Below are 27,622 nucleotides of genomic sequence, written 5' to 3'. Positions count from 1 at the left end.
GATAAGGCAGAGCAAGAGTGTTAGTCTGGGTCTCTCTTCTTCATGTAAAGCCACTAATGACATCATGGGGCCTACCCTCATGACCTCATCTAATCCTAACTACCTCCCAGAGGCTCTGCCCCCAAATACCGTTAACAGGAATTTAGGGATTAAGTTTCCGAAACATGAATTCCAGGTGACACATCCCAATCCTGACAGTTGTACACTGTAACCTTTCTTAGGAAGAAGTGGATTCTCATTCCCCTAACCTACACCTCCGTTTTTTTTTTTTTTTTTCATTTATCACAGTGCCTGTTAAATAAGTGCTTGTAAATCGGGAGTGAACCCATTAACGGGAACAGTTTTCTTCCTAGGTTATCTCCTCATGAAATGAGTTGCTTGAGGGAGTGTCTGTATCTTATCAAATGCTATATCAGAAATGCCCGGGAAAGCTCAAGGGAGTTCACAGGGTCACATAGTTACCAAATGAACAATCAGACGAGATCTTTCTTTGAGTTCTGATCTCCTCATCTAAAAATGAAAATCACAAGACCCACTGTATTCCCAAGCAGGAATGAGGCAGGCTTTAAAATGCTGGGGAATTTTGCTCTTAAAACTTGCCAAATCAACTCTTGAGCATACTCATTTAAATTCCTTAGTGGGCAGCTGATTCCCCATGGCTAACACTGGCTTCAATCATGGAAGGAAATGAGTCAACCGAATGGAATCATAAACACACATACACCTTGGCCATGGACTTCAAACTTTTAACCTTAAATTTCCCTACTTCTCCTTCTCCTGCCCCTTCTCCTCTGCTCCACGCAGCAGGCACACCTTAGACCAAACATCGTGGCAAATTCAAAGCAGTCGCTGGGGGTTTGGCTACTGCTTAACAGGTAGTTATAAACCATTTTGTGGTGCAAGCAGAGATTCCAGCTCACTGAGATGGCATGAAGAAGCTAATTAAAGCAGTCAAGGAGACTGTCCAAATGAAAATGGGAATGGAAATGCTGTCCTCATTGGATACAGTGATTAGCAATTACAGCTGCTTGGTTTTTGTCAGAACCATCTGGGGTTTGTCAAAGTTTTGACATGCAACCTAACCTGTCACAAGTCAAATAGAGAAAGGAAGGAAGGAATGGAGGAAGGAAGGAAAGAAGGAAGAATGGAAGGAAGGAAGAAAAGATATCAAAGGAGAAGAAGACATACCTAAGATTATAAATAAGAAAATGGACATAGAAACCTTATATCTTTCCAAATAGAAAAACATTTCACTTGTCTTTCTAAAATAACTGATCCGTTTTTGGTCAGAGTCTTAGTTCCTTAGTTTGACTTAAAACACTGTTCTAGCCTCATTCTGAAAAATTCAACAGTGAGAGATTCAGACAGCTCAAAGTGGGAAAAGAAACCAGGAAGCAGGAAGAAGAGAGTTAAGGAGAATCAAATTGTAAGACACAAGAACTTTACATAAAAAGAAACTGAGCTGAGCTTTCCAGGCCTATCTGGGGTCGTTGACTTACAGAGGCAATCTAATGGGTATCAATACCCATGGTACGGTATGCCATGAAATCATAGATTATATTTACTAAAATTTATACATTTAAATCATATACCAAGCATAAATGCCTGATGAAGAAAATAATGGCATATAGATAAATGTATAACAGGAAATACATAGAGGGATATTTTGATATGAAACTGGATTTTTCCTCTCCCTCATCAATGTATTAAGATGAGTCTGCAATATAAAATAAAAATTTGGGAACAGAATACTTCTACCTGGGATCTGGAAGAGCTCCTGACACATGGCATGTACTCTAGAGTGGTTTTGTGAGAGGAAGAGGAAGTGAGAAATAGGACACAGTGCCTTGATGTATACTGGAAGTTTCCTATGAGAGACGGACATGTCTGACCATTGGTACGGATGTTCTTGTTATTGGTATATTGATAAGTCCCAACCGCACAGGTCTTGAGCCAAGTATTATTTCTTTATTTGCTCAAAGAAGCATCTTTTTATGGGTGGAATATTCTTTAGCAAGATTCTTGCCAGCTCAAACATTTAAGATAAATTATATAAATCTGAATTTTAGCCAAGTCTTACAAAATTAAAACAAAATAACCAAATAGGATCTTGGGATGTAGCTCCATGATAGAGTGCCTGCTTAGCCTGTGCAAGGCTCTGGATTTGATCCCCAGTGCCACAAAGAAGAAGAAGGAGGAAGAGGAGAAGGAGGAGGAGGAGAAGTCACAAGAATTTAGCATCCACCATGAGCTGAGTGTGATGGACAGGACCCAGGTAGGCAGGACCAAGGCAGCCCCTTCCTGGAATTGACGATAGAGCAAGCAGGAGCTGAAGCAGGAGCAGCCAGCACCTCTGGGTTATTTTGGGATCATTTGTCTTTCAAACCCTCTTTCTTTTTGTTCTCAACCTGCTATGTTGCCAAGTCACTTTCTAGTCACCAGCAAGGAGTGGAAAATGAGGAAGGGTAGGGAAAAAAACAAGGGCCTCCACTGATAGTAATACGAATTTGCCATTGATGATAATAGCAAACGCTTATTTAGTGCTCTTTTTATTTGTGCCAGACACTAATTCATTTAGTTCTCACAACACTCCTCTGGTTGTTCCCATTTCACAGATGAGGAACTCTGAGCCACAAAAAGAAGGAAATGTTCTGAGAGTGGACTTGTTCACCACTCAAAAGCACAGAAGAGGTCAAAAGGTTGGTGCTGGGTGACTTTAAAATTCCCTTCCACACACACAAATCTAATCTTCTATACAACATTTTAAATAGGAGATTCTTCATGTGCTTGGTTTTGTTTTTTTCTAGTCCTAGGATTTGAACCCAGGACCTTGCACATGCTAGATACACTGAGCTACAACCCCAGGGAGATTCTCTGTTTGGGTATGTAGTCCTTAGCATGGAGCCTATTCTAGTAGATAAGTTCAATATATACTTGTCATATGAGAGAATGTTTCACATCAGTTTACAGTGGAAACTTCTAGAACAAATTGAGCCCAAAAAAACACAAAATCCCAATTCAGTTGACTTTTAAATTGCCCGTAATTTGCCTTAATGCAGCCTAGAAAGTTTATACCACTGAGAAAAAGAAGTCCCACAGAACTTCATTGTCAAGCTAATTTAAAGATCTAATAAAAGCAAATGGGTCCCCTAAGAACTAGATTTCTTACCTGTCCCCACACTACAAAGTGTCCTCAGCCCATCTGAAGTTTTGAGAGAGGAAAAAAAGAAGAGGCCCAGAGAGGAAATGAACCGAGACAACCTCACTTCACAGCAACCGGAAGGAAACCCCCCTCACGCCATCACATCCTACGTGTGTGGTTGCCCAGCAGAGAGAAGCTTACAGCTGCCTATAGAAGCAAGTCTGGGTGCTGCAGCGAGAAAGAGAAGCCTAAGCATGCAGAGGGAATAGCGGTCACCTCCTCCCTGACCGCCCAGCCCTGAGAGGGCAGGAAGGCCAGGGCCCTGCAGGATCCATCGGCAGTGGTGCACCCTTGGGTGAGTCTCAGCCCCTCGCTGGAGCCTGGGGTGCGGGCAGGGGTGCCGCTTGCTCAGACTCCTACTTCCTGAGTTGATGTCAGACATGGGGCACTGTCCCCCACTCCTGACACCCTTAGCTGGGGCTGGGAGGGCTCGACGTGCCCTGAAGGAGGAATGAGTGACCCCTGTTCTTCTTTGCGTTGACCTGGAGGCTGTGGCCTTCGTACATCTTAAGCCCCATTTCTACTTTTGAAATCATCTGGGTAGATGCTTCCTGGTGTGGAGGTACCTGGCTCCTCCTCTCTTCCTGCTGTCCTCAGAGACCTTAAGGCCAGGAGCTAAGCTTTTATTTTCCTACACTATTTCAGTACTTCAGAGTGTGGATTGTAGTCATTTACATCCACCTTGTTTTCAGCCTCCTGGGGGATGGCTTCTGAGGGCAAGAAATGGTGACTGAGAATGGGGCTGTGTGTCGGGCCAGCTCCATCCGTCACCAGCATCACCTCGGAGGGGCTGGGGACCAATCAAACTGTGCTCTGCCTCCACACAGGGCCAACCTCAGAGCTGCTTACTTTTCTTTCTATTGATTTATTCATTTAACTCATTCGTCCTTTCATTCATTCAATTGCTTCTTCCAGAAAGGATTTGAGGAAGTTTTTCTCCTTGCCAAAATGACTTCCAAATGGAGAACACATAAAGGGGAAAGCCATTCTGCAAGGGTCCTAAGATGGCATCAAGCTACATGGAGATGGCTGAGCAGCCTGTCCCTGCGCTAGCAAGGCGTGTGAGGGTGGTGCTCTGATCTTTCCACCTCCTGCGGGGGGACGCCCCTTCTTCCCCTCCAGAAGTTGGTTTCCCACCCAGAACTGAGTGGCAGGATTCTGGGACCTAGCCAAATGGTTTTCCTCCTCACATCTGTTTCCTTCCAAGCTCGGTTGTTTTCAAGGACACACCCATTCCAAGGATGGGGAAATGTGGTACCATGGAAAGGGAAGGTTGTGAAATCAGTTTGGAATTAGAGCTCCGCCATTTCTCGTTAATGAGTTGATCCACTTAACAACTCTCTAGAGAGTACTCAACTCTCTAGTGAGTACTCTAGAGAGTACTCACTTTGTTAGGCAGAACTACAGAAGAGGGAAAAAACTGGCCTTGCCCTGTGCCCAAAGGGTTACAGTCCAAAGGAGAAGCAGACCTTAATAAATACAGAGGAGGAAAATTTCTTTTTTTACCCTTCTAGGTTCTTTGACCAACTGGTCTATGAATGAAATTGACGTAAGACATGAATCAGAGCAAACCCATTTAATTACATATGTACTAAAATCATGGAATTCAAGGAGGTGCCCAGATCATTGCGGCTTATACAATATCCTGAACTGCAGAGAGGAATTAGGGAATCCATGAATCTAGAGGCTGGTGGAGGCAAATTATGGGATGGTGAAGGGAAAGACCTGGTTATGCCTAGATGGCCAGAGAAGCCTGGTAGGGGAGGGGGAAGGTCTTGAGGCAGATTGACATGGTGCCTTCTCCATTTGATCTGGAATCTGTTCATTTAGCCATCCTCCTTCTGGTGGAGAGAGAGAGAGAGAGAGAGAGAGAGAGAGAGAGAGAGAAAGCTTACAAATGGCAACTCCTTTGACAGATGTATATTTCCCCTCCAGACAAGCAACTTTTAGAGCTTCTGCTTCTGTGTCTGTGGTTTTTCAAAATAACCAGTGATAGAGGTATATTTTGGGGTGGCGTACTTTGGCTTCCTGTGGTCATATGTGGGGGTGTCGGGTTCTGAACACCACTGATAATTACATAAATGCGATAAGGACCAGAATACATAGTGGGAACCTCTGACTGTGTCTTGGAGTCAGGAGATTCCATAAAGAAGATGGAGATTAGAACCCAAAGGGCTGAAGGGTTCGTGAGGCAATGGGCTGGCTGGAGTTCCAGGCACAGGGCACAGGCCTACTGAGCTCTGAGGTGGGACATCATCTGGAAAAGTTAGGCATGCAGCCAGAGTGAAGAGGAGAGTGACTTAAGGTAGCCTAGAGAGGGGAAGTGTGAGCTGGCATTGAGCCGCTAAGCGTTCTCATCATGGAGATGCTAGGTATGTTGTGATCTGATCTGCATTTGTAAGGAATCCTTTTTACTATGGTGCAGAGGAAGGATCAGAGGGAACCATCTCTTAGGGAGACCAGAAGAAGTTTGATGCAGCTCCTTCAAGTGAGGTAGCCATGGGTGTACAAGGATGAGGGTGGTAGAGACAGATGTGGACAAACTGAAGGGTCATCTAGAAGGAAAGTAAACAGGACTTAGTGGTGGACAGGAAAAAAGAATGAGGAGGGAGTCAAAGATGGCCCCCAGTTTCCCAATGGGGTGTCCAAACAGATGGCAGTGCTGCCTGCCCATCGGAGACCGACAAAGCTGGTGACCAGCTCTGGATGAGTGATTTCGGAGGGTCTGGTAGACATCCGAGGACAGATGTCAGCCAGGCAGTTGACAAACTGGTCTAGAGTCAACTTGTCAGTTGGTGCAGACCTGTGGCATGTTCGTGGTAATTCAAGCCATGGGTATGGATGATAGGCTTTGGAACAGAGATTTCAAGTGGGAAAAAAGGGAGTGGCCTGGGACTGAACGCAAAACATGCTAACATTTCAATAGAGGCAGAGGGAAATGAACTCCCCAAGAAGTCTAAGATGGCTCATCAAAAAGTTAGACACAGAATTAACATACAATCTAGCAATTCCATCTGCTGGTTTTGCACCTGAGGATTTGATCATTGAGGGGGAAATTGCATCCACGCTAAACATGTACAAACTTTTTTCTCCTTATTGTTTCCTAAACAATGCAGTAGAACAACTATTTACCTGGCGTTTGCATTGGGTTAGGTGTTGTAAGTAATCTAGAGATGACAAAGCATACAGGAAGATGTGCACAGGATTCTATGCAAATACTATGTCATTTATATAAGAGACCTGAGCATCCACGTGTTTGGGTCCTGGAGCCAGTTCCTCATGGATACCAAGACACACATATATATCCAAAAGAATTGAAGACAGGGATTCAAGTGTATGCACCTCCATTTTCATAGGTGCACTATTTATAATAGCCCCCAAATAGAAATGGCTTAAATGTCCATCAACAGATGAATGGATCAACAAATAGCAGAATATCCATATAATGAAATATCACTCATCCGTCATAAGGAATAAAGTACTGAGACCTGCCATGACATGGACGAACCTGGAAAACAGGTATAAAAGTGAAAGAAGCCAGTCACAACATGTCACATGATCTCATTTATATCAAATGCCCCAGAGAGGTAAATCCACAGAGACAGAATGCAGATTGGTGGTTACCAGGGGTTGTGGGCAGGGGAAAATGGGGAGCTGTGGTTCCCCATTTCTTTCTGGGGAGATAAAAATGTTCCAGAGGTGGCACTTGTGTAACATTGTGTGTAAATGGAATGTCATGGAATTGTTCTTTTCAATGGTTAATTTTATATTCCATGGATTTCAGCTTGGTATTTGGAAAACGTGCTGGGGAGAGAAGATTAGGCAGGAGTAACCAGCAGTGTAGAAGGCGACAGACTGCATGACTTTGTTAAAACGAAAGGCCTCTTCCTCTACATGTAAATAAGGGGAAAGGAAGGACTAGGGAGGGTTAAAGTCGATACCACAGGCTTGAAGCTTCTAGCACAGAGCTGGTGTCTAGAAGCAATCAGTGCCTTGCGCATGCACGGTGACTGTGCTGACCTCTAACAGCATGAATTTTTATCTCCTGACCTCAGGGCTTTCCCCAAGCCAACTAAAGCCAACTGCAGTTGCCCAAAGACCAGTAAAAATGCCCCAGAATTAATTTCCCCACTTGCTCATTCCCGAGTGGACTAGCACTAAGGTCTATGTCTTACCTTTGCCCAAAGTTTCACAAGCGTTTACCTGCAGTGGCTCACAGGGCTAATGCCCTTTATAGCTTCCTTCCCTTCTCTTTTCACCCTCCAGTCCCTCATTCTCCATGAATATTTCTTAGAATTAATTTTCTTTCTTTCTTTCTTTCTTTCTTTCTTTCTTTCTTTCTTTCTTTCTTTCTTTCTTTCTTTCTGTACTGGGGATTGAACCCAAGGGCACTCAACCACTGAACCACATCCCCAGCCATTTTAAATAACTTATTTAGAGATTGGGTCTTATTAAGTTGCTTGTTGCTTCGGGTCTTGCCAAGTTGCTGAAGCTGGCTTTGAACTTGTGATCCTCCTGCTTCAACCTCCAGCCACTGGGCTTCCAGGCCAGATGCATCACCACATCTGGCCAGAACAGTTTCTTAAACAACAGCCCTTGAATCCTGAATCAGAATCCACTTCAGGAGGAACCCGACCTAAGAGTCATGATGCCGTGGATATTCAAATACAGCCATGTCTTGCCTAATGACAGGGAGTATTCTGAGAAGTGTATCATTAGGCAGTTTCACGGTGTGGCCATTGTAGCACTCTTACCCACTTACACAAACCTAGACGGTGCAGCCTGCTCGAGCCTATTGCTCTGGGGGCCAGGCTGAACAGAACAATGCAAGATTAAATCAAGCATGAGAGAAAATAATGCCATCAAGAGATGCACCAGAGATGTGTGAGGCTGCTGTTGGCGTCACATAGCAGGTTGTTTTACAGCAAATCATCACTCTAAAATAATGATAAAAAGTCTAGTATAGTAAGTGCATAAACGTTAACTTAGTCACTTATTAGATTTAGCAAGTACCATGTACTGTACCTAATTGGATGTGTTGTGCTTTTGTCTGACTGGCAGTGCAGTAAGTTTGTCCACACCTGAGTAACCTGCTGTGCTATGGCGAGGTGACAAATAGGACATCACTAAGCAACAGGAAGTTTTCAGCTCCACTGTGATCTTATTGTATATGCAGCCCATCACTGACCAAGTTGGTATGCAGCACATCCCTGTAGTTTAGTCCTCTGCTCTCCAATGATCAACTGCCCTTGACCTTAGACATCTGTGCATTGATATCCCCTATATTCATTCCAGGGCATAGTGTATGGGGTGGGGAGTTCTCATCCCCTCTGACCTCAGCTTGGAGAAGCACACAGCCCTAGCATACTTCCTTCTAGATGCAACAAGTCTCCCCAGGAAACTGCAGGGCATGAAGGGCATTGTGCAGTAAATGACCTCTACCTTGCCCTACGTAACTGTCTCCCCCCAGCTGAGTTGATCCAAATTTCCAAAATGTGGGCATAAATAGGATAATTTTACATGGTTCAAGATGCATTGATAGGGCATTAATTCACCTGAGTTAGAGAGAGTAACATTTCCCCTTTTTCTCTTTTGGTCCTCTGACTCTGGCCTGATCTGGAAACACCTGGGCGTCACGTCTTTGCGTATGCATGTACATTTATGCATATGATATAACAATTTACATACAGTTGTGTGTGTGTGTGCATGTGTGTGTGTCTGGTTTTGTTTGGTTTTGTTTTCGCCTGGGTGGGAACTGTAAATAAATGCGATCTTACCTATGCACTCCTCCACGACTTGCTGTTTGATTCAACACTATGCGAGGGCTTCCATCTGGATGGAGAGGTACCAGTGAGGAGCTGGAGGAGGAGATGAGCAGGTGAGCAGCTGCCTAGCATGTGCGAGGTCCTGGGCTCCATCCCTCACGCAACAAGAGGGGCGGAGGGGTTGATGATTTGTTCTCATGCTGTGTAGCGTTCTGTTCCATGAATATATGACAATGGATCTTGCTATCAAATGACAGCATTAAGTAACTGTTAAGGACAAGGGCCCAGAATTATGAGTTTGGGAAAGCACAGTGGGTCTCAAATTTCTCCCTCTCTCTTGTACACAATACCACCAGTGGAGACGTGAAGCTTAAGGTCAAGATAGGAACGTGTTTGAACTGGGGGTCAGAGAGGAATGAATTAGCAACCCAAGAGCCAAGTGGAGGGGGACATCACAGGAGGGGTGGGGCCTTAAATGGACTGGGAAGGAAGAGATTGAAAGACTCCCCGAGATGCAAGTGACTCCCAGAAATAAGAAGAGATAAAACTGTCCCTGGGTCAGCCCTTGGGGGCGAGTTTAGACTTTCACTCTCAGCATCCAGTGCACTTCCTCTCCTCATGGGCCCTGGGGAAGGATCTATATGAGTACTCGGTTTACGGAAGCACAACCCCCAGACTAGCAATGGGTTCCACAAGTGTCAATCACTTTGCTTGATGTTCAATAAAGCACTTCCTGTGCTGCCCCCCCCCACCCCATCAGCTTCCTAGTGACGTATTTTCTACAGTCACCTCCTCCTTACAGTGTAGGGGACCATTTAGCTACCACACAGTCCTCAAATGGTCGTGTCTGTGAACCACACATAAACTTTGGACTCGTTTCCATGACTCTGATTCCCCACCCACAGCCTCACTTGTACTGAGTGGAAATATTTAGAGGAAGTGAGACCATCAGCAGTTCAGCATCACCATGGGAAATGAGAAGGCAGTGAGCCGTTGCCCGTGGCACACAGCATGGCGTGGCTTTGGCAGGTAGGATGCCCTCTCCAGCCCATTTCTCATGCAGGTGCTGTGCACCACAGGAGATATGAGACACAAACTGGGAAGAAATAAATGAGGAATAGTCTATTAGTCAGGGTTCTTCAGACAGACAGACCCAATAGGGTGTGTGTGTGTGTGTGAGTGTGTGTGTCTTGACTATGCCAGGGTTATGTCCTGATAGACCCAACATAAGCTGAAAATACATTAAGTCAATAATGCATTTGATTCTCTCTTGAGCTGCAGACCATGGTAGCACACAGCACACTGTACAATGGTCTGGTTTTCCCCTATGATCACATGGCTGAGTGGAAGCTGTGACTGTCCACTCCTGCCCAGCATCTAAAGAGAGGATGGGACCACATGTCACTAGCTGGGAAAAAGATACAAATTTCAAATTTAAAGTGCTAAATGTGTAATAATTTCACACCATTGTAAAGCTGAAAAGTCCTAAGTTAAAAACCATTGTTAGTTAGGGACCATCTTATATATACAGGTGTGTGTGTGGGTGGGTGTGTGTGTGTGTATAGAATTGACTCACACAAGTATGGTGGCTGACAAGTCTCAAATCAGCAGGCTGGAGACCCAGGGAAGAGAGGATGTTGCAGTTCAAGTCTGAAAGCCATTTGCTGACAGAATTCCTTCTTGCTCAGAGAGGTCAGTCTTTTTTCTGTTAAGGCTTTTGCCTGATTGGACAAGGACCAGCCACATTATGGACCGTCATGTATTTTGCTCAGAGTTCACTGATTTAAATGTTAAAAAATCATCTAAAAAATAGACAAAGGAAGGTAAAATAAAACCAAATTTGGTGAGATGCACCTGTAATCTCAGCTGCTCCAGAGACTGAGGCAGGAAGACCATAGGTTCAAGGTCAATTCTGGCAAGTTCACGAGAACCTGTCTTAAAATAAAAATATAAAAAGGGCTAGGGCACAGTGTGACTTGGTGGTAGAGAGCGTGTGTAGCATGCAGGAGCCCCAGGTTCAATCGCCAGCACCCCTGCTGCCCATCCCCCAAAATGTAAAATAAAATAACTCCACAGCAATAACATCCAGAATAATTTTTGACTGAACAATATTATCCAGGTATCTTGGCCTGGCCAAGGTGATGCATAAAATTAACCATCACAGATTCTGTATCTCATTTCAGAAAATAATTTAGTAGTTATTAATCCAGTGTTTGTTAAGGGTCCAGCATGGGCCAGGCCACATGCCAGGGGCTGGAGTTCAAAAAAAGAGCGCCAGTCTTTCTTAGAATATCTGAGTGTCACCAGCTGCAGACAAGGCCCGTCTTCACATGCTCACACAGGAAGGTGAGGGTGCAGGTAATTAAAAATTCTCATTAAAAATTTAAAGTATGTCGGTTTTATGCCTTCAAGAAGCACTGCAGACACAACTCAAGTCAATCAAACCTAATTTTCCCTTCTAAATATGGTATTGGGATTTGGTAAGAGGAAGAAAGATTATGAGTTTGGGGACTTTATTGTCTACTCAGGAACCTTGGATCTAAAATATATGGTAACTATAAACACATTCTACAATTAGAGACAATGTGCTATCTGTTACACAGCTTTTAAAAGCACCTGTAATTCAGTTACAAGGGACAGGAAGATGAACAAATTGCATACCATCACATTTCAATTAAAAGGGCTAAGGACTTTGGTTCATATGAATTCATCTTCTCCTCCTCCTCCTCCTCCTCCTCCTTCTTCTGGCAGAACACTTGAACAAACCACTGCATGGTGTTGTGATTTCAGAAGGGTTAATTCAGGGAGGCTTAGAATGACTTGATGGTGTGCGTTTGGTTCTTTGTTCACAGTGTTGCTTTATTGGCCTCTTTTTTATTTCATGGTGCATGTGGTTTTGTTGCTGTTGTCTGAAAAAATTGTGGGCATCAGACATGAGTTTATGTTGTTGAGAACTAAGAGTTTGTTTTCTTAAAATGTTCATTTCTGTGCCAGCTTAATGGGAAGTGGTATTCATGGCCCCTGGCATAGGAGTCTACCAAAAGAGCACCAGTCTTTTTTAGAATATCTGAGTGTCACAAGCTGCAGGTGATCATCTGTTCTGGCTTGGATAAGTGTCCCCCAAAGTCTTGCAGGTTGGAGGCTTGGGGCCCAGCCTGTGGTCTATTGGGAAGTGGTGGAGCTTTTAGGAGGTGGGGCTTCGGGGGAGGAAGTGAGGTCACTGAGGCATGCCCTTGAAGAGGATATGAGGACCCAGCCCCCTTTCCTTCCTCTTTTGCTTCCTGGCCATGAGTGAGCAGCTTTACAAGGAACAGCTTTACACAGTCCCGTCATGACGCGCTGCCTTGCAACAGGTCCAAAGCAACAGGGCCAAGTGATCGTGGAGTGGAACCTTTGAAACCATGAGCCCATATCAACCTTTCCTCTTTAAAAGTTGGTGACCTCAGGTATTTTGTCATAGAGACAGAAAGCAGATGAACACATCATCCCATTTTCAGTAAGGACTGGGGTAAACCCAGGGAGGCACACTCCATCTTGGCGTGGCTTCAGAAAGGGGAATTTTATTAAACCAACATTGTCACCCTGTATCCCTGTTGTCTCCAGCATGCAGCCCCCACTCAAGAATCCTACATTTGAGCTGAGGAGAGAGCACACGTTTGCAAAACAAAAATCACATTCAAAAAGTGTATCTTAAGTATGTGGCCAGATGGAAGAAGTCAATCTGAAAAGGGTGCCCATGGAATGAATATGTGACATTCTAGAAAAGGTACAGTTATGGTGGAGCAGAGGTTTCAGTGGTGGCCAGTGGTTAGTGTGGAAGGAGAATGGACAGTGGAACACAGAGGACTTCTGGGTCGGTGACACTATTCCATGTGCTACCACAGTGGTGGCCACAGACCACTGTCCCTCTGTTCAGACCCACAGAAGGTTCAGCACCAAAGTGACCCCTCATGTACCCTGGGGCTCTAGGGTGAGAGCCGGGGGTCACTAAGGCTCATCAGCTGTACGAACGACTCCTCCGGTACAGACGGAGGGTAGCGAGGGAGGCGGTACAGAGGTGGGGCTGAGGTATATGGGAATCTCTGCACCTTCCTCTTAATTTTGCTGAGAGCCTAAAACTTCTCAAAAAATAAAGTCTTAAAAATAAGCTAAGGGACCTCTTTGATGTTTTCCCATGAGACCAAAAATGTGCCTAATCAGGACTTTGACATCTGTGGTCCCCTCTGGAAGGACCTTCGAGAGACACCTGAAGGGCTCCCTCCCCTTCCTCAGTCAGTTCTGTGGCCACGTGATACCTTACCATGGCTGCCCTCCCTCACGGTGCCAGGCCCGGCCCCGCCTCGCTCACTCTGCCTGCTACCTGTGCTTAGCACCACCAACGAGGTAAATCAGACCTGTCTCTCTCCTTGTGCTCTGTTTCCTCACCTGGACTGTCAGCTTCCTGAGCCTCGGGCTTTGCTGCACATCTGGCACATGGGAGGCCACCGTCTGTAGGAATGAGCAAGCAAGGGAGTGGGTAGTAGGGACTAGAGCCTCGTAGGGGGAAGAGGGGCTCCCTAGGCCTGCTCAGGAGAGGGCGGCTCAGGACGGCTTTGCCAGAGTAGGGTGGACCCAGGAAGGTGCCAGGAGATGGGGAAGGGAAGAAGGGCGGCTTGAACAGAGGTGGGCGCACTTTGGGGCTTGGAAGAGGATCCTGTCTGGAGGGAGGACTGTGGGGGGACAAAGGGGGGAGCCATCCATCCAGCTCCCTGGACAGGAGGACCAACAGCCTGGCTGTCACGGTGAGAGGCGAACCTACCCCTCCCGAAGCGGATGAAGACAGACTTTTCCTCAGGAAAGAAATCTGGATCTGTTCCAGAATCTGAATAACAGCCTGGTTGAAAAACAGAGCTCTACTTGACATAGGAGAGCAAAGAATGTTTTTGGCTTGAGCATTTTTCAAAGAAAATGCTACAGACTGCTTGCTTCAGCCAGAGGAAAACTTCAGTAATGCTTTTGGGTAGTTTCTTACTCTAGGCAGGCCTGTGATTCAGGGCTAGGCCTCCTGGGTTCTTGGGAGGACAATTTAGCAGGGAAATGTATCTGTTTCGTAAACTGTGTTTCCTGGAGAAATGAGTCTTTAACTTAACATCCCCAGCAATGATATTCCCCAAACACCCAGTTTGAGAAGTATGGGCCTCTGCTATGTCAACTTGTATCTCTGCTCAATGATTTCTTTCTATCACCATGGAAGAGCTACTCGGTTCAACACTCCCTATTTGAGTTCAACTTCGCCTGGGTTTCTTTTGAGTCTATGTGACGAGCAATTGTGCATGAGGTTGAAATGCACAACATCAGCACAGTCAACGATCTGAATGACCGTCAGCACAGTCCTAACAAATATTACACGTTGTCAATCCACATTGGAATACTATACTACTGTTAAAAAGGAATAATGGGGATCTATACACAGAGATAGGCAAAGATGTATACCAAATTTAAAGCAATGGAGATAACAGTACATACAACATAAGTCCACTATAAACAAAATGATTACCTTTGTGTATCTCCACATGAAACAAAAGTCGAGGAAAATATAGACACTGAATTATTTTAATATATTTCTCTTGAGCTAGGATTATTAAGCAGGCCCACTTTTTACAGTAGAAATGTCAGCCTTTGAATGCTTCCAAATAAGTTTAAATTGCTTTTGTGATTAAAAATAGGTTAAATCACCTTTTAATCCTATATTGAGGTACGAGTATGAATGTGCACATGCATGTACATTTATGTGCAAGTGAGTGTGTGATATTAGGAATGTGCTCAGGCAGTTTAAGCGGGGCACCGTGGCACACACCTATAATCCCAGGACCTTAAGAGGCTGAGAAGGAGGATCACAAGTTCAAGGCCAGCCTCAACAATTTAGCGAGACCCTGTCTCAAGAAATGAAAGGGTCTGGAAGTGTAGCTCAGCAGTAAAGTGACCAAGGGTTCAATCCCTAGTACCCTCCCCCACAAAACAATACAAAATAATAGTTTCAACTTACAATCAGGCTCATCTCCTGGTTGTTTCTGTCCAGGTTTGTTGGGTCACCCGGTTCATTCGTTTCTAAGTAATTGCCAAAAATAAACAGTAAAGTGAGAATAATTTCTAAGCACTGTAAGAAGCAGTAACGTGCATTCCATCTAAGGAGATCCTCTCTCTGCTGCGTGGGAACAGGCGCGAAGCAATTAGCAAGCAACCTACATGGGAGACGTGGTCACTGGAATTCGGGCACTGGGCAGATCCCAGAGGGCCAGAGTAACTGGTTCTGGGGCCAGCTGTCTGGGTCCAGAGCCACCCACCAGCTATGGGCTCTGCAGCCAGCGACTTCCTCACCTGCACAAAGGAGAGGAGGAGACGCCTACCTCCCTGGGCAGATCCGAAGCTTTTATGAGTCCATAGGTGGTTGGAGGGCCGAGTGAGTCAATGTGCAGGAAGTGCTGTCAGCTGGATCTGATACAGTAAGTGCTCGGTTCCTATTCCCTCGTAGGAGGAGAGAAGCACAAAGAATATGGTTTCATACATGAGAAAGAATAAGTAGGATTTCAGAAGAGAACGTGGAAAACCAAAAGCAAAACCCAAATGCTTCTAAGATGAATGTGACCATCCAGTTCAGTTCAGCTTGACCTCTGTAAAGAAAGTCAAAATGACATTTTATTAACTAGGTGATAAACAGGAACAGATGGGTCCAAGCATTACAATGAAATTGAAGAGGATGTTTTAAAGTAGCTTTTGTTTGGTCTCACGTCGCCCAGTCTGCCTATCAGTTGTTGGTCACCAAAGAAGTACTGAGTCCCTCCCGAGTTCTAGATATTCCTGGGACCAAGACACATGTCGTGCCCACCAGCATGAACTTTTTCAAGTGGACTGCATGTCAGAAAACTATTGGGTTCATTTGATGACTTGCAAAGTACCCGGGGGCTGCGACAGTTGCCTCAATCTAACTCAGTAATAACTTGGAAAAAGAAAAAAACCACGATAGTACCCTAAGACATGGACAGTTCTTCATTTTCTATGCTAATGGAGAATCACAGGATAAAGTTGATAGATTCAATTATGCTTATTTCATCTGTAAATTCAACAAATCTTCACTGTTTTGCTTTTTAAGTTTAAATCCTTCCTCCATCTGCTTGGATTTCTGATTATCCTCCATCCCCATCTCTCCCTCTCAACATGCAAAGGGTCATCAGAGAATGAGGGGAGAAGAAGAGCTGAGGGTCAGGCTGCCCATGATATGTTCTAAGCTGACCTTGGTAATTCAGCTGGTCGACCTTGGCAAATATCTTGCCAGTCTCACCAGTTATAATAAATGTGGCCAGGTCCCTGTGACTCTGAGGCTTTTGCTTACTACCCGGACCACAGTGAACAGCCCTTGTGAGAGCCAAGGCTCAGTCCTGTTAACCCCTGAGTGTTCAAACAGAAAACCAGAATCTCAGGGCACTGCAGGATTTATTTGCAAGGAAAGTCTTGCAGAAGGTGCCAGAAGGCTAGCAGCTAAATTTCAGACGTTATAGTCGTCAGTTGGTTCAAAGGCGGAACCCTTCACTCTTGGAATCATGTATCAAAGGACTGAGCTGGGAGTCTGGTCTCTGCAGAAGAGTTAAAAATCAGACAGGAACCATTACACAAATTTTCACCCCAAAATAATTTTCTTCTAAGAGAAGCAGAGAGACTTGCTAATTGCAGCTTACTCTAAATCTAATAACAGTCTGTAGTATTTACAAAAAGAAAAAAAAAAAAAAAAAGGAAATCATAAGGTTCTAATGATGGCTGATGGTTGTAGGTGAGGAAGCTCCTAGCAGAGATCTGAAAACTCTGAATCCAGCAGTCCCCAGGGGCCCTTTAAGAGGGTGATCTGTTCAGGAGCCAACTGCGTCAGGAGATCTGTCAAATGTCCTTCCTCCAAGATTCTTACCCACAGCAGAGATGGTTAAAACACATTCATGCTGGGGTGCTTTTCAGAAGTTCAGCCGTATAATAACTTTAACAGGCACATCACACTCTGCTGCCCAAAGTTCAAACATTTCCTTGATGTAGGATGATCACAATAGAAAGGAATGTTCTTATCCAGCCATCGCTTTGGTTTTGTCTTTCTTAATCCCAGAAACTAAATCACTGGCTACTTCGGAGACTTCGACCTAAATCTTAATTGATGTCCACTGTCTGTTTGGACCACGGTGTGTGAGTTTAGCCAGACAAGCCCAGGAGGAGGGGGTGAGCTTTCTGTAACAGGAAAAGGCTAACATCATAAAGCCATCATACAGTGAGTCTGCCTTCCACCTGTAATTTAGCTGTAGAAGACTCTCCTGATTCGGTGGCCCTCCTTGCTTGATGTTTGATACTAGGTTCTTATTTGTCATCTGTTTTTTCTCTTCAATCTTGGTGCTAATAAACATCATGGAGTCAAAATATTAATAGCCAACATTTAGATATTAATTTATAATTCACTTGGCACTGTAAACCATACCATCCTATTTAATTTTCACAAAGATCCCAGAGAGGGGTCTTGTTGTTGTTATTTTTGTATAGACATGACAGTAGAGTGTAGTTTGACATAGTATACATACATGGAGAATAACTTATTCTAATTAGGATCCCATTCTTGAAGTTCTACATGATGTGGACTTTCACTGGTCGTATATTCATGTATGAACATAGGAAAGTTGCGTCCGATTCATTCCACTGTCTTTCCTCTTCCCCTCCCCCACGTCCCTTCATTCCCCTATGTCGAATCCAATGAACTGCTGTTCTTCCCCTGTGGGTTAGCATCCACATATCAGGGAGAACATTCAGCCTTTGCTTTTGGGGGACTGGCTTAGGGAGTTTTTATTATATGTCCCACTCTGCAAGTCATGACATGGAGGTGCCCGCAGAGGAATGATGAGGTGACTTCGCTAAGACAGGACAACTGACCAAGTGATGCACTTGGGACCAAAACCCAGGTCTCCTGCCTGGGTCATCTGCTTAAAGGTCTTCGGTCTCTGGGGGCTCCTTGCTGCAGATCCTTGCAACTTTCCCATCTGATGTGAAGACACCAGTTTTCCTCAGACTGAAACCTTTTAAAGACAGGAGGTTTTCTTTTTATTTCTACCTCTCACATGCAGCAGGGTAATCCCATGGAAAATGCATCATATAACTAATCCTTTGATACCACTATTTTTCCATCCTAAATATTCCACTTTCCTTCCCTTTCCTTTTCTTTCCTTTTTTTTTTTTTTTTTTTTAAGCACTTATCAGGATCAAGCCCCCTTTTCAAGTCCCTAATATCTATAGGTTCCCTCCAATCTTAACATCATCAAAACTGGGCTTGCAAGGAAGGGTTCGCTCTCATTGATTGGTTGGTGGACCTGCATGCCACCTCACCCCTGCTATTTCCTGTTTAAATCCTATTTTATACTGTGAACAAGGAGATCGCTTCTCTAGTGAAGAACATTTCAAGAAACAGATGCAGATGGTGAAGTTTTAAATGAAGGGGTTTCTTTTTATTTTACCCCCCAAATGCCACCCAATTCTACCCAAGATGCACTGTGCTTTCACCAGCTCACCTCTACCTGGGACATCTTGATCTTCCAAGTTATGAGATATCACCAGCAGGCATTCAGCAGGGAGAGCTGTGTTTCTTTGAAAGAAATGCAAGAACATCTATGGAACGCTGGGCTCATTTGGTTTCCTCGGTGAAAAGATACAAGGCATTTCTGCATTAATCAGAAGCCTGGGAAGGTAGGAAGAGATGAAGATGATAGAGAAATAAATAATTGCAGCAAACAGAGCATTAACTAAAGTGTCCCCAGTTAGGAGATGGGTTGTACACATTGTGGCCCTGTAATGAGTGGGGCTCCCCAGAATCCAGTCACCTCTCCTATCTCTGTCCCCATCGGTTCTTCTAAACACCCAGCCCACTGTACACTTTATCACCATCACCTACTACACCTAGTAGCTCCCCCCAGCTGGAGGCCAGGAGGCCACATAGGAGGCAGTGATACAGGGACTTCATTTATCTTATAAAGAAAAGGTATCATAACAGATAAAATTGTAAAATAAAAAATATCTGGTAGGTTTTCTTAGTAGGTAGAAAGGATCAGGGTTCTGCATAATAATATAATAATAGGACAAATATATTTTGTTGAGTACCTAGTATGTTCTGAGCAAACCTGCCTCCTCTGATTCACAGCCTCCCAATGAGGGAATTAATAGAATTTTTGATCCTCCACAGAGGTAAGAAGCTAGGGCTGTGCAGCCAGCCTACTTGGGTTCAAGTCCTGATTGTGCCGTGGACCTGCTGTGTGGCCTTGGGATAGTTACTTAAACTTTCCATGAATCAGCCTCCTCATATTTAAAATGAAGATAAGGATAATGCCACACACCTGTCAGGGGGGGATTCCCAAGATCATCCTCAGGCCCAGTGAGTCAGTGGGAGGACCCACAAGGGTTCAGCATATAGTCATACCCACAGCTAAGTTCCATTACATCAAAAGGGCATTCATCAAGACCAACAAAGGGAAAGGCATGTGCAAGAACCCAGGCGTGAGCTACCACGAGCCCTGTCCCCATGGGGTCACACTGGATGCATGAATCTCCTCCAACAATGAATTATGACAAGTGTGAAATGTCAACCTGGGAAACTCATCAGAGCTTGAGTTGGGAGCTGGTTATTTAGACACCCTCTGTCTATCAAATACCCAAATTCCAGACTCCAGGAAGGGAAGCAGGTGCTCAGCATAAACTACATCTTAGGCACACAGTTTCAACATGGAGCATCTCATGGAATAATGGGGATGCTCTACGAGTTCCCTGATGCCAGCAAGGGCCAACCATGCAAGCAGATCTTCTAAGGACAGCAGTCTCAGGCCCCCATGTTAACTCTTTTCTGCACACTGTCTTACTGGATTGTGAAATTAGATGAGTAATATGTATCCATTGCTTACAACAGTACCACACACTTGGCCATTCCTCAAAATGGTCCCCTTAAACCATGACTGGATAATGGGAATGGTGTATTCCTCTATTCTCAGGTTCGCAGTGGGTGGAAGCTTTCCCTACGGTTTGACTATGCTGAATACGTATCTCCTCAAATCATAGCCATATCACACTAAATGGTAAAGGATCCTCACTGATTAAAGCAATTCTTTTTTTTAAATTTATTTTTATTGTAAACAAATGAGATACACGTTGTTTCTGTTTGTACATGAAGTAGAGGCATACCATTTGTGTAATCATACATCTACATAGGGTAATGGTGTTTGATTCATTCTGTTATTTTTTCCTTCCTCCCACCCCTCCCACCTCTCTTTTCCCTCTATACAGTCCCTCCTTCCTCCATTCTTGCCCCCCTCTCACCCCCCATTATATGTCATCATCCGCTTATCAGTGAGATCATTCGCCTTTTGGATTTTTGAGATTGGCTTATCTCACTTAGCATGATATTCTCCAATTTCATCCATTTGCCTCAAATGCCATAATTTTATTATTCTTTATAGCTGAGTAATATTCCATTGTATATATATACCACAGTTTCTTTATCCATTCATCAATTGAAGGACATCTAGGTTGGTTCCACAATCTGGCTATTGTGAATTGAGCAGCTATGAACATTGATGTGGCTGTATCTCTGTAGTATGCTGATTTTAAGTCCTTTGGGTATAGGCCAAGGAGTGGAATAGCTGGGTCAAATGGTGGTTCCATTCCAAGCTTTCTGAGGAATCTCCACACTGCTTTCCAGAGTGGCTGCACTAATTTTTGCAACCCCACCAGCAATGTTTGAGTGTTAAAGCAATTCTTAGAGTATATTCATGTTCTAGTGCCTCAGTGCCTCACATGAATATGTTTTGGATTTAGGACAATCCTTTTATTTTTTAGGATATGTATCCATAGTGCTCCCAAGAATTTTCTTTTGTAAGAGCTAGATAGTAAATTTCACATGACAACTGAAACCATTCAACTATAAATCATTTTTAGGCTTAAAAATTTTCCAGAAAAAAATTTCTCCTACCCACCTCCTCCCATAGAAACCCATTAATTCATTTTTATAACCAATTAAAGAAAATATTTTAGTTAAAAAAAAATGTGTTGAGGGGGATTTAGAAACGGGACCAGGACTAGAAGAATCCTTTGAATTTGAGATAAATTTGATAAAAGATGCATCATCAATGCGGATTGCCATGTGGACACAGAGCACAGTGCAAAACATTTTAGAGCAATAGTTTATTTCAATGTTAACATGATTAGTTATTATGCTCTGTCTATTCCAGTAAATGAAGATTTTGTGAAAATGTCTTGGTTCTAGTGCCATAGAGCCTAGCATAGAGCTCACACATGGTAGATGTTCAATAAAGGTCTGTCCCATGAACACCCAATCCTAGTACATTTATATAAAGGATAGAGATCCATCTCTGAGCTTGGTGGATTAGGACGAATCCCAAGTGAGTAGGTGGGTATTTCTTGGATGGCTGCCACCAACATAAGGCCAAAACTTGACACCTACACACATTTCTTCTTCCAGTGAGAAAATTAAGCAAGAGAAGGGAACTAAAATGAAAACACAAGTGAATTGGGTTGTTTGATATCCTTTGAAGAGCAATTAATGGAATCTAAATGAAACACTCCATGAATTTCATGGGACATGGAGGTCAAAGCGCTGGTTGCTAGTGGCTGGACCTCTAGTCACTACTAATGACTTAAGATGTGCAAGAAGCAGAACATACCAGAAAGAGAGAAAAAGTAAGAGATGAGAGATGCAGATGGTGTGAGGCTGGGGTCTTAGTTCCACTGCTCTAACAAAGGACCCAAGTCTGTGTGGCTTACCAACAACAAATTTATTTCTCACAGTTCTGGAGACTGGAAGTCCAAGATCAGGGTGCCAGCTTGGTTGAGTTCTAGTGAGATCCCTCTTCCAGGCCCGCCTTGTCACTGACTGTATCCTTGCATGGCAGAAAAGGGGGCAAGGAAGCTCTGTGAGGTCGCTTTTTGAGGTCCCCATCCATGAGGGCTCTACCTCATGATCCAGTCACCTTCTGAAGGTTCCAATAATGCTCCACTGGGGGTTAAGTTCCAATGTGCAAATTTGGTGCATACAGAAGCCTTCAGGTCCTTGCAGCCAGCATAACATAATTCATTAAAACATTTTTGTTTCCTAATGCACCCTGGCTATCCGTGCCTCTGCATTGCTCAGAATGATTTCTCTCCCACCTGCGGTACCAGACTTAGCTCACATTCCCGCATCTTCCCGACATCTTCTCTTGAACACTCCAGCTCACTCCAGCCTCGATGCTTTCTCCTTCCTCGTGTGTCATACCTTCCTTGTCCTAAGGGGATGTTCTGGAGCAACCTGGTCCCAGGGAGTGAGAACTGGCCCAGGAGACCGAAGAGGCAGACAGAGCCAGGACGGCACAGAGTGCAACTTACTGGGGGCCTTAATGAGAAGCACTGTGCTGGGTGGCAGGAACGAAGTCCAAGTGGATCCCTGCAATGTGGCTGAGAAGAAAAAAGAAATGTGTGTGTGTGTGTGTGTGTGTGTGTGTGTGTGTGTGTGTGTGTGTGTGTGTAAATGACTTTATCTTAGTCAATCTATACCTTTTTTGTCTTATGAAAATGTCAAAGAGTCAGGCACATTCCTGGTGCCAGGGTCCACTTATAAAGCTCCATATACCATTCTAATGGTTTGCTTTATTTATAGTTTGCTGGGAAACTGTGCAGGAAAAATTACAGCCACCCTGGGGGAACCATGGTGGGTACAACTCAAGATGAATCCATTTCTCTCCTTCCAATTTCTTTTTTAATGTATCTACACGTTCCCTTTTTGTGGTTTTGGAGACTGAGTCTTGTTCCATTGGCAGTGCCCTGGAATCACAGAATCAGAGATGGGAAGGACTAGTCTCCCTCCACTGAGTGACCTGCTATCAACTAAAGCCTATGGAATTCTGCCACCATTTAGGTTCAGCTGTGATTTCCACATTGACCTCTGCTAAGAAGACAACATCCTCCTGTCATGATACAGGCAGAGATTATAGAACACTGTTTGATAATTATTTTGACACTGCTGTCAACCAGAGTGCTTCAAGATATGGTTTACCTCTCGAAGGCATGAGACGACTCTCAGGAGACTGGGATCTGATGACCAAAGGAAACACCCACATATCAAGGGGTCTCAACCAGAGAATATCTTCCCGACAAGGACAATGTTCAGTGGATGGGACGCCAACCTTATTTGCTGGATCTCCTTGAGAACTGGGCTCCACGTGGCAACTTCTTTGGGACATTATGAAAGAGAAGAACTTTCAACTCTGCCTCACAGTGACTGAAGCACCTCTTGAGGAACCGCTGAAATGAATCCAACCATCAGCATAGAGGAGGATGTCTAGAAGGACATGGGGCAAAAGTAAAATTCGCACAGAGAATGAAAAGAACTTCTAGGTCACTTTAAACTGTTAGATACATAGTTACTTTCTGTCAATGTGAATTTACCAAAAAATTAAAAAAAAAAAAAAAAACTAGCCAATCCTGTCAAATAGGAACTGGTGGTCTTTTCTCTCTAGGTTGGTTGGGTGTGTCTTCATGGTGCCAGAACATTAGGCAGACTTGGCCTTTCTTCCTTGAAGAAATCCAAACATAGCAATTGGCACCTGTAAACTCCTGGGCAAAATTGGATTTGCTTCTGGATTCTTCCAAGTGTAAACAGGAAGTCTTTATGGAAAGCTCTGGCTTGTTTCTCCAGCAATTTTCCTTTGAAGAGGTAAACATGGATCCTCCTCTCAACACCCCTTTCCCCTGCTAGCTCTCTCTCCCTAATGGATCTGACCTTCAGACTCCTAGGGGCTGCTGCCCCATGCAGTGGGAACTTTCTCTTCTCTCCCCACATACAGGGATTCTCTCACGCTCTCTAAGTTTTTTTAACTCAACGTGTTTCTTACAAAGTTTTCTTTTCCAACCCACCATTAGAAAGATGAACTCTGAAGACCACCGAGTCTCCCCCTCATAGCAAGAATGTGCATCTGGGGCCACAAAAAGTCTGCCTTTCCCATTCTCTGTTGCCTGCAAGGGTGTGAACTTGGCCTTTCTCTCTCAGTATTTGAATCTCCTCTGTCTCTACAAATGGCAAGAATGGGTTTCAATCTCTCCTTGCAGTAACTCTTTCCCCTGATTACACAATCTTTACATACATTTTGTAAATCAGAAAAAAAGAAAAAAAATGTCCCAATTCCAGGATCAGTGGCAATTGTCAAGAGTGACACACAGGTCACTCTCCCTCCCTCCTCCAGGTGCCCTGCCCTCCACCCCTTACCATGCTGTGAAAACTGAATAGACTCCCTACAAGAAAAGTATGGAGTGGCTCACCTCGGCACAAGGCTTCTAAGTGGGAAACTTTTTGAATCCTCCATCGTATAATTATCTAGCAAGACAGTTTCCTGTCAGCAAGATTCAAAGGTGTTTCCTGAAACAAAAATGTCATTAACACAACACAAAGAAGGTTTTGGAAGTTTCTAAAGCACATGTGGCCAAGCCTCCTAGACCAGTGTGCACCAGGGTACAAGTCCTCTCTAGCAGGTGTCTCTGCCACACATGGCATCGGGGCAAATGCACAGTTCCTGCAGGGCTGCCAACTACCACTGGGCAATAGCTGGGCAACTGCTGCTGATGTTGGACAGTCACTCTGGAGAAGGGACCTAGGGGCCCCTGAGCAGGATGGTAGAGAAAACTGCTTTTGCACTTCACCATAGACCTGGCCATTCAGTTAGGTGGATTTTATAGAACTTATTTAGAAGGGATTATTTCTCCATAAGCACAGGTTCTGGCCACAAGCAATCCCTCTCTCCAGGAAGGAGTTGGGAAGGTCCTCTATTTCCTGCCTGTTTGGCACAATCTTATTTTCCTGGCGATCATGGGACCTTATGCCAGTGAATCGGCTGTCTGTGTCACGATCACAGAAGCAGGATCTGAAATAGAGGGAATCTCTCTTTCAATTCTATTATTGTTATTTGTGTTTATTTTCTGAATGCTGTTTCTTATTTCCAGCAGTTACATAAAAGCTGTAAAGCCACTTAACCATCTGAATGTTCCTCCAGAACTTGGACGGAACACCCCCTATTTAGTGGTTAATGATGGTCAGTGGTTTCTCTTCCTTTCTAACTTTATATGGGGTGTGTCTGGCCTTGAGGTCTGGGATGTGGCCATGAGTAGGTTCTGGAGTCCAAGAAACATTTCTTGTACTAATGATGGGTGGAAAGATAGTGCCAAGCTGCCCACAGCTGTTCCAGCCCCAACAGAGCCCCAGAACAAAGTGGTGGATGCAGGATGATGGGGGACCCTGGTAGAGTCGGAGCAGAGACCAGAGTGGTCATTTAGAGCTTCCAGAGGAATCGTGACAAGCTTAGCCACAGGAATAGAGAGTTGGAGCAACAAGAATTGCTTGCATAACGTCCCAGCGAATTGATTTAAAAACTTAAATACAACAACAAGCTAAAGATAGCCAGAAAGGAATTGGTAGTTAAAATTAAGTCTTCTGGCCTTAGTGAAAAACAAAGCAAAATGGAGTCTTTGAGAAAGCCCAGTGGACTTGGCTGAAGGCTCCAGGACAGACTGAAGCAGTTGCTTCTGTGTATTTAGCACAAAGTCCCTAAAGCCGAGAGCAGGAAATCCTGTTGTTCCCACCCATGTCCTCAACCACAGTTCCAGGAGACAATATCCTGTAGAGAGCCTGTAGAAATCTGTCTCACATGCTAAAGGGTGTAGGTCCCAAGGTTCTTTAGAAAGTCAGTTGAAAAGAAATAATAAATGTTTGAGGCGATGGACATACCAACTACGCTGATCAGATCATTTTATATTGTATACATGCATTGAAATACCACACTGTACCCCACAAATACACGTGATCGTTACTTAGCAATTAAAACTTTTATTTAAATTTTATTCTAAAAAATAAAAAAAGAAAGTCAGCCATCCCTGAAGCCTATAAAGCCCTTATCCACTCATTTATTCATCAGTAATTTGCTAAGTGCTGTGCTGGGGGGAGGTGAAAGAGGGATGGTTCAGCCATGACAGAATTTAAAGAGACCGGGCAAGTTATTCAAGTTGGTGGCACAAAATGATGCTACTGAAGGTAGCTGATACCTTCCTGGGGGCGCTTTAGAAATGCAAATTTCTGGGCCCTTCTAGTTCCTTCTGTAATAGAAACCCTGGAGATGGGGCCCACAGGTCGGTGTTTGAAGGAGATTTCCTGATGCAGGGCAAGTTCAAGATGTTCTGGTACAATGATGTGTCTTGGCCGTTTGTGAGGTGTGTGGAAAGTAATTTATTATTAATTATAGTTAACATATTGACATTTGTGAATAATTTATATATATGTCACCTGCAAAGATTTAAAAAAAAAAAAATAACAGGTCCCAAGCTCCACTCAATTCCAGTGGAGCCAAAACCTCCAGGTGCGGTAGCCAGGAATGTACACAGTTTTAAAGCTCCTTGGTGGCTCTTAGGAACAGCCAGGTGCATGAACACTGGTCTATAAGAGCCATTTGCCTCTTAAGAAAGAAAAGAAACCATGGAATTCATATTCCCCGGTAGGCAGCCCCCACCCCCAGACAATCTTAGGGAGAGCCTTATTTTTAAAACATGCAGAAAAATTCCTCTGACAGCAGCAGAAGAGGGTGCCTTCCCCTTCTGGAGCAGCTGTGGTGGCCCTTCACAAAAACCTGCAGTTCCCCAAAACATGACTTGAAAACCACAGCTGGTTCCACCACCACCCACTCCCCTGCCACATACACCCTATTTACTGAGGTTCAGAAAACGAAAGTGACCTGATCAGGTGAGAAAAGCACATGAATGACATCCAGGTTTGCCAGGGACAAAGGGGTTCCCAAGACAAGGGACATTCAGTATTAAAACAGGAACTAGGAAGAGTTGGTCTCCCTAGTTCGGAGTCTATACTCACTCACAGTTCTTGCTTTGGGGGCAGGTCTTTATGATGCCTTATCACTGCAAGAAGAATCAGATTACTGTCGTTTTCTTTCAACGACTTTGTTTCTATTCCCTCACTCCAGAAGGACTTAAAGGAATCATACCATTATTTTGTTTTCCAAATCTTCTTAGTACTGTATTCCCTTGTTCATGTCATCTCTATCTTACAAGCCTTCAGATCCTCCATGCCAGATGCATATAAAGCACACGTCTTCTCTGTCTGCTCTCCGTGACAGTTGCCATTGCACCTTACCATCTTAAGATCTGTGTGTTATAACTCTTTAAGTTGCCAGTAAAAGATACTGAACTTCCAAAGGCTTAAGTAAACCAAAGGAGGAAGTATATCAGTTCATATAACAGGAAAAAGCTTCCATTGTATCTGAATACAAGGGCTCAGTCTCATTGCTACTTCTCCCTCAACTCACCCCTTCTCCTGTGAAGGCAAGATGGCCAGCAGCTCCACATGCCCCCTGGTCCCCTCAGCATCCCAGCTACCTTCATCTCATTCCCAACAGCTTCTGCAGAAGTTCTTAGGATCAACCTGTGAGCCAAGATGGAGTCAGTCTAGTCAAGAAAAAAGAAGATGGCCTGAGATTGGGCTTAGTAGGATCACAGTGCAGGCAAACACAGATTCCAGCAGTCTTGAGAATGTGCTCTGAGGTTTTGCAAGATGGCAGCTGTGATTATA

At 44.2% G+C, this 27,622-nt stretch overlaps 1 protein-coding gene across 1 annotated transcript in view; it reads left to right on the top strand.

Moving 5' to 3' along the window:
- The first annotated feature begins 3,351 nt into the window (after positions 1 to 3,351).
- NEDD9 (neural precursor cell expressed, developmentally down-regulated 9) overlaps positions 3,352 to 27,622 on the top strand; it is a 177,121-nt gene continuing 152,850 nt past the window's right edge. Inside the window, exon 1 of the mRNA XM_079147908.1 lies at positions 3,352 to 3,497. The gene's annotated coding sequence lies outside the window, so the exon portion shown is untranslated. The remainder of the gene's footprint in view (positions 3,498 to 27,622) is intronic.

The sequence above is a fragment of the Sciurus vulgaris genome (assembly GCF_902686455.1).
Source record: "Sciurus vulgaris genome assembly, chromosome: 7".
Classification (NCBI taxonomy): Eukaryota; Metazoa; Chordata; class Mammalia; order Rodentia; family Sciuridae; genus Sciurus; species Sciurus vulgaris.
This window is presented reverse-complemented; position numbering and strand designations above follow the sequence as displayed.